The sequence below is a fragment of the Austrofundulus limnaeus genome, unplaced genomic scaffold (genome assembly GCF_001266775.1).
Source record: "Austrofundulus limnaeus strain Quisiro unplaced genomic scaffold, Austrofundulus_limnaeus-1.0 Scaffold40, whole genome shotgun sequence".
NCBI lineage: Eukaryota > Metazoa > Chordata > Actinopteri > Cyprinodontiformes > Rivulidae > Austrofundulus > Austrofundulus limnaeus.
In genome coordinates this window covers 2,229,465-2,236,891 of record NW_013952442.1, presented here as the reverse complement: position 1 = coordinate 2,236,891, position 7,427 = coordinate 2,229,465, and the positions used below count along the sequence as shown (strand labels likewise).

General features: G+C 38.8%; 1 protein-coding gene across 1 annotated transcript in view; it reads right to left on the bottom strand.

Moving 5' to 3' along the window:
• Positions 1 to 7,427, bottom strand: part of znf536 (zinc finger protein 536) — a 192,327-nt gene that overhangs the window by 174,441 nt on the left and 10,459 nt on the right. Inside the window, exon 2 of the mRNA XM_014007251.1 lies at positions 6,432 to 6,513. The gene's annotated coding sequence lies outside the window, so the exon portion shown is untranslated. The remainder of the gene's footprint in view (positions 1 to 6,431; positions 6,514 to 7,427) is intronic.

The window sequence follows — 7,427 nt, the reverse complement described above, 5'->3', positions numbered from 1 at the left end:
CACACACACACACACACACACACACACACACACACACACACACACAAATACACAAGCACACCTCTTCTCCTGCCTTCTTCCTTCAACAACAGAACACAGTGGAGTCGTTAGGACCCTCTCTTCATTACTTCAAAAAACCAATCATTAGACACCAGAGTATATACGTAATTAGAAAATCACTTCCTTTGCAATCCCGGCTAAGTAGTTTACATACTGTAATTACAGGGACAAAATCAATTTTTAATCATTTCACTGATTGGGCTCATCAGCTCAGTAGGAACATTGTATCCTGCTTGTTGTGCGAAAGCAACATCTGGGCTAAAACAATTACCCTTTTGTGTTCTACAGCGTTTCTGAAAATGCCTTGCTGCCTCTTCCTCATGTCGTGGACTCACTGTACGAACTCTATCCTTTTACCAAAAAAAAAAAAAAAAAAATTGGAAAAAGGATTTGCCCCTGACTTTCTTTCTGTCTTTCTTTTTCTCCCGTTTTTTTCCTCTCTTCTTCCCCTCATCTCATTCTGTCTCTTTCATTCCCTGCCCTTGACTTGGACATGGAGGATCACATTTAAAGCTTTATAAATCAATACGCTATAATAAGCTATTCTTGACAGAGCAAGCGAGAAAGGAGGAGTAAAAAAAACARCAAATTGTTTTTTTAACGCCTCTTCTGTTTTTGATTTTCATGGCCCTGTTTTTTGTCAATGGCATTGTTTTTTTTTTTTTTACTTCGGTTTCACTGTACATTTTCCATTTTAAACAACAACAAAAAAAAAAAAGCAAAGAACTTTGACTAGCCTGGCAAAATATTATCATATTTTAGCTATGTCTGAATTAGTTGGGAGAGTTACAATGTCAGTTTCAGAAGAAAATAAATTCATTCTCTTTTTSCTGAAAAGGGACATAATTATTTAAGTCCAACTTTAAACTGCTCCTTTTGTGCTATGTTTCAYCCTTCACCAACTAATAAAATGCTCTATATTCTTGTCTGAGAGAAGTCCAATCGATCCACATTAGTCTCAACTCGCTCTCTCTCACTTTGAAAACTCAGGAAATCAAATTTCAGAGAGGGGAGAAAAAAATCGGTTAATGCATTGATCACAGGGGCTGTATGCAAATCACATTTGCCTTTATTTATTTTTTGCCAATCAATAGCATTAATTAACGGCTTTGTTTTAACAGCACCCCACAATCCTGTTAGACATTGCTGTCGACCTCAGAAATCATCTTTCTCCCCTCCAAGTCCCTCAGTAGCCATGGAAATGAACGGTACATGGCAAGGACCATAAATCAGAAAATTCAATTTGACCATGAGCTCCAGTAGTAACAGTAAAATATGAGTGCTAACACAGCACACAAGTAGATCATTCCTCACTGGTCATTAAATTGCTTATTTTATGACCAAAAAAAAAAACTGAAAAGAAGGTTTACAACTTAATTCATGGAATTGGTCATAAGGTGTAATATACAACCTGAGTAAACTTTTAAAATCCCTTCTGTTCATCTCACATCATCTCACAATGATGTCATTTGTGTTTTCTCAGTCTACACGTGAAAGTTAAATGCTCTTGAAAGGAAGATTTTATATAAACTACCATCAAATCAATGTAGACAGTTTAGTATTGACACATGCAAGACCCCATCATTCATGGAGGACCACCTCACAACCTACACAGTCTGTTAGAACATGACTTCATTGTGGTAAATTTGGAATACCTCCTTCAGAAGCATACAACTTCTGCACACAGCTATGCTTGCAAAATGTTTTTTAATATATGGGTTATATAAATATATAGCACATCCAGGAGGCTCCCCTGCAATCTATCCATATCTGAGTCAGGATGCAGCTTTGCACCAAAACATCACACTAACCTGACATTAAAACCACAGGTATCACGTCATCGGTCAACCCATTCTCACTCCCATGTCGTCACATATTGACGCTTTTCCAAGGTTCCCTCTACGTCCGATTTTGACGCGCTGGGTAMCCCCGTCACGTCAGTTACTGACGAGATGGGGCGAAATCTGTTGTCATATTTTCAGAAAGTGTAGAAAATGCGCAAAAACTACCGTTCCAAAGCCTGAAATTACCTTTGTTCACTTTAGACATCCTGTCCCTGACCCTAGTACGTAAAATTAACCATTTTTAGAAAATGTAGGAAATTCACGTCAACATGTTCCAAAGCCTGAAATTACCTAATATTCACCATGGACATCTTACCCCTGATCCCAGTACCTAAACTTAACCATTAATCCTGATCCCTCATGTTAACCTCAGACCCCCGACCCAAAGACCCCTGGTGGCGCAACCCGGAAAAGCCGCGGGCGTCAAGGACTGACGCGAGGGGGTCACCTGATGCGTCAAAATAAGACGCAGAGGGAACTTTGGAAAAGCGTCAATATGTGACGAGTCGGGAGTGAGAATGTGTAGCATCGGTAGATCATATTCATGACCTTGTCACTATCACGGTTAGCCTAGGCATGAATAAAGTGGGGCCAATCCTGTTTCACCTAAGCCACGCTGATGCCTGCAGACCCCATGTCATGGACACACAACTACCACTGCCACCATGCTTCTACATTCCCCAACGCTTTACCCAGGACCCTATACACTGCCACAACAATGGTAAAGCACTCCACTCCTAAAGTTTWGTCCATGCTCAGAACTATTACAGACCTATATATGTCACACATARTGGGAGAATCAAGAACGGCAAAGACCATTGAAGTTCTGGCAATTTTTTTTTTCTATTTTGTGGTTGGTTTGCATCCAGTGAGAAGTGCAGCTGAGAAAGTAGAAGCTGCACTGAGCGTGACTATTTGAATTCAAATCTGTTTCAAAAAGGCCCAAACTGTAATGAAGTGCAACAATATTATTCTTAATGGAGATACCTAACTGTTATATGCCATGAGGTCTGTGCTGCGTATGTGTGTGCATWTGCAGAGGAAAATAGATGGGTGGGTAGATTGGATTGGAGGGGGGTACTAACCAGTCTAGCTGTTGCTGCCAGAGATGCTAGTGTGTGGGATTAATAATGGACGCTTTTGAAATTATTATTATTCCCAAAATGCTCTTTTATGATTTGCTTTTGAAGGGCATGCATATGTGTGTGGGTGGGGTGGCAGGGAAATGGGGGGCAGGTATTAAATGAAGTGTGTGTCTGCATGGAGAGTGGGGAGGGGGTGCTAAATAGGGTGGGGGGTATAGCTAGTGAGGAGGGGGTTGAGGGGTGCCTTGCTTGCTCATTTGGAGAGCTTTTCCAATTATACAATTAGTCTGGAATGTAGGCCAGAAGCTTTAGTGTTCCTCCTTCTTCCCGACCCTGGATAGCAAGTACCTTCACCTTTTTTTTCTTTTTTCTTTATCTACTTCTTTGACAGAAAAGACATGAACATGGACTGAGTAGATGCAGACTTAAAACTGGGATCTTTATGCATCAGGAAAAGGTGAAAGTGATGATGACGGTCTACAGAGCATTAGAAGGTTGAAGCAGTAGAGGGGTGCTGAACACCACCACAGTGCTATGCCAACCACTGTTGCTTCCTCTTCTTCCCTCTAGAATGAAGTGATATGATAAATGGATTTATGATGAAGAACAAATTGTTTTATAATTTGGCCTCTTTCTGATTGTCCTCTCGCTGTCGCCTGGCTGCTACCAAGTGTGCCGTACTGGGTTTAATATGAAGCAACAACAACAGCCAAGTGCCATCTGTTGGCATGCGGATTTTCTGTAATCTCTCTTTACTGATTACAACAATGACTACACAAACCTCTTAAATAATTATCCCGCAATGTAAAAAAAAAGCTAAATAATTATAATCATTAACTCCCACCAAGTCTGCCACTCCTCCAGCAAATGAAGGCTGTCAGAGAGAGAGAGAGAGAGAGAGAGAGAGAGAAACAGAGTGAGAGAAGGAGGTTTTTTTTCTGCTGTGATGCCAATCATGTCTTATTTATACCAGCAGGGCAGAGTACCACACAGCAGCGACGGTCTTAACCTAGCTACACCAAACGAAGGAAACTGAAAAAAATGACCCATCTACACCCTCTAACCCACCCTTCACTTGCCCTAGCACACTTTATTTTTTATGTAAAAAAATAATAAATCACTCTAAAAACAAGAGCAACTTTGATAATTTTCAAAACTTTTAACGGTTCACGTTTAGACCAAATAAACACCAGTTTMTCCATTGTAAGTTAGTCAGTAAATGTAAGTGGGTAAATGCATTTGTTTCAGCTGAGTTCCAGAAGCAAAGCACGCCCTGACTTCCACAAGGAGCAGAGTATGTATGCACATGTTCTTTTCTTTTTTACTGATGAACAAGAAGGTTTGTATCCATTTTCCAAGGGCAGACAGAGAAACATGGACAATGGACCAATATACAAGGTTGCAATTTTGTTTCTAGACCACTTTTTTGTAACTAAAATACAGTAGCTTCATTCTTTTTGTATGTGGTGTAAAAGTAAATCTTTGCCATGTGGATCTTTAGAGTTGTGTACTCAAAAACAACAATTATATCATTTTGTTGCAAAAAACTGGTGAGAAAAATGCATTAAAAATTGGACAATGGGATTTTTTTTTACGTAACCAACCTTTTGAATAAAGGATAAGCATAGATAATTAAAAAAAACTATTTGTTTTAAGCAGAAATTTTAATTTGAAACTTTTAAGTTTTAAACAAACTCATAAAATCCAAAAAGAAAAAAAGAAAATGTGTTGGATCAAGTTTCTCAAACGAGTTTGAAAGTGCAAAATGTACAGAAATTTTTAAAACCATTTTTATGCTTTTCCTCATTTTTACATGTTTTTATGCATTGGCGTGTTTGTTTATGCATCTTTCTCTATATCAGTCATCCAAGACTGTGAGTGTCTGCGAGTTTGTGTGTGAGCACTTTTGTGTGAGAAATGGTGTGAGAATACGGCAAGGGTAGCATGTGTTAGCTCTGCTTCCAGTATGAGGGAAATCTGTGGCACATACCTCCGTTGTGACACAAGCCAAAATGGCATGACTCACCCATTCTATATTTGATTAATAAAACTACAGGAGGCAGATGGTGATCCTATATAACAGATCACTGCCAAAAAATAAATAAATAAATAAAAAAGCAGTCTGAATGGGCACGTTTCATTGCCTCTATATACTATAGCTTTGTATAAATATCAATTGTGAATTTAAAATGCCTAAGTACAGAGTATCAAGTTTCATTTGTTACATTTTATACTGTTTTTTTTTCACAAAAATTGTCTTTGAGAATGTAAAATTAAAAACTATATATATATATATATATTTTTTTTTTTTTCCACAGAGCATGGCAACACTGACAATGCCCACATGCTGATGACAGAATATTGGGTAGGATGATGCATTTTAACTTCACAAAAGCAGAGCCATCCTCTGACTTGTCATAAGATCTCCCATCATGGACACACACAGACACACATGTGCAGTTTTATAACAGCCCATCACAATGAGATGGGGTGGCCACGCTTATCCAGCTCCAGGAATAATGGCTTGCACCTGTTTACCGTGTCACCTCTGTTAGTTAATTGTCTTCTTGAGCTACWTCGTGTGGGAATGACAGAGATGTGGCTTTTTGACAGACCACGTGGTCACATGGATGTTTCAACATGTAATGAAGAGACTGGTGTCAGACATATTTTGCGAAGCACGGTCTCGTTTCCTGTCCAACAGGCACGTTGCTACTTCAGACAATTAGCCAGACAGAAAGAAGGCAAGAAGAGGTCAGTTTTAACTGGCAGTCAAAAAAGAAACTGACCAAAAACAATGGAAGTACAAGATGATTGTAACCTTTGATGTCATCGAGTGAATATTTGAGTAAAGCATTTGGACTTTGGAGTAAAGGATCCATTGATGACACAGAAATTCATCACATAAATGAGTGTTTTTTTTATTTATTTAATTTGAGCCCATTTAATATACAGATGTATTTGCCTGCAGTAGTTTTGTAATTTAATCCAGTTTCTTGCTTGTTTAAAGTTTATTGTCCAGATTTCAGATTTTGTGTGCGTTAGGGAGGATTCAATTGTTTGTCAAGTTCCGTTGGTTTCTGTCCATTCAAATGTAAAATGTTCCCACGTTTCCCATATTTGTATATTTTTTTTCAAATCCATTTTTTCCCATTGTTTCAACACAAAACAGTTAGCTGTGGGAGAACATACTCTATTCTGTAAGTTTTATGCACCCCAGAGTGAGCCACTGTCCCACCAACCGACTGTGACAAGGAAACTGCCGTGTGAACATCTCAACATTATGACTGGGAAGTTTGACGCTGCCTATAAAACGTGTGGTTAATTGTCTTCCTCCAGACAAAGATTTAAATGAAATCAAAACCTAAGAGCACGAGTCTGTAAATGTGACAGACACCTTTAATATCCTCCCCTTTCCCTTGATCAATGGGTATGATCGTACCTGCGTGACTGCCGCCTCTCCAACGGGTGCCGGATGTCAGGAAGAGCGCCGACAGCTTCACAGAAGGTGGGACGACAACAGCCTGTAAACAAAGCACACACACCAGGAAATTCATTGTCACCTGCATTTGAAGCTTGACAAGTTTGCAACATTGGCGACAGAAAAGAAATACCCATTAAAAGCTGTCTGCTGATGCCCCCCCACCCCACTCCCCCACCTCCTCTCACTGTCTACTTATTGGGAAACTTACTGCGAAGACGTACAATACCGTTTACACCATCCTGAATAAACATACCCATTATTAAAGTGGAATTGCTTCTACTTTGCAATAGTTTACTGTTTTCTTAACCATATTTTTAATTTAGTAGTTTAATAACCAAGTGAAAAATCATCATATTTTACACTGATAGTCTTTTTTGGAATTTTTACAACAAATTTTACAACAAGCCTTCTGATAATCCTGTTAACTGTTATATATTTTAAGTCCATTGTGGTATGTGCATACTATAGTAAATATTTTATATGTTACACCATTTATTGAACTAGCTGTAATTCACTGTGAATACAGAGCCAGTTAGTAATACTTCATTGCATCTTCTCATTTAGCAAGTGTTTTTCTTTAAAGCGGTAAACCAATCAAAGTAAACATTTGCAGTCCTGCACAGAAGAATATTTTATACAAGCACTCAATGATGGTCATTTTAAAAGTCAGACACAAAGAAGAAGAAAAGTGAAGTCACCTAGAAGTCAGTTTTTCTTTTCTTTTCCCCCCGGTCAATAATGTTAATGAACAGCTAAGGGTGGCCAGAAATTAAAGAGTGAGAACCGGAATCACTTGCACTTACTTTAGATAATAGCACTTTTGACACGCAACCATGTTCAGAACCATCTGTGGCAGTTTTACCAGGGGAAACATCAGGGGGAGCATTACAGTTTGCAAGGCAAAAGATCACCATGACCTATTTTGTAAAATGCAAAGCACCATATCTGGAAAAC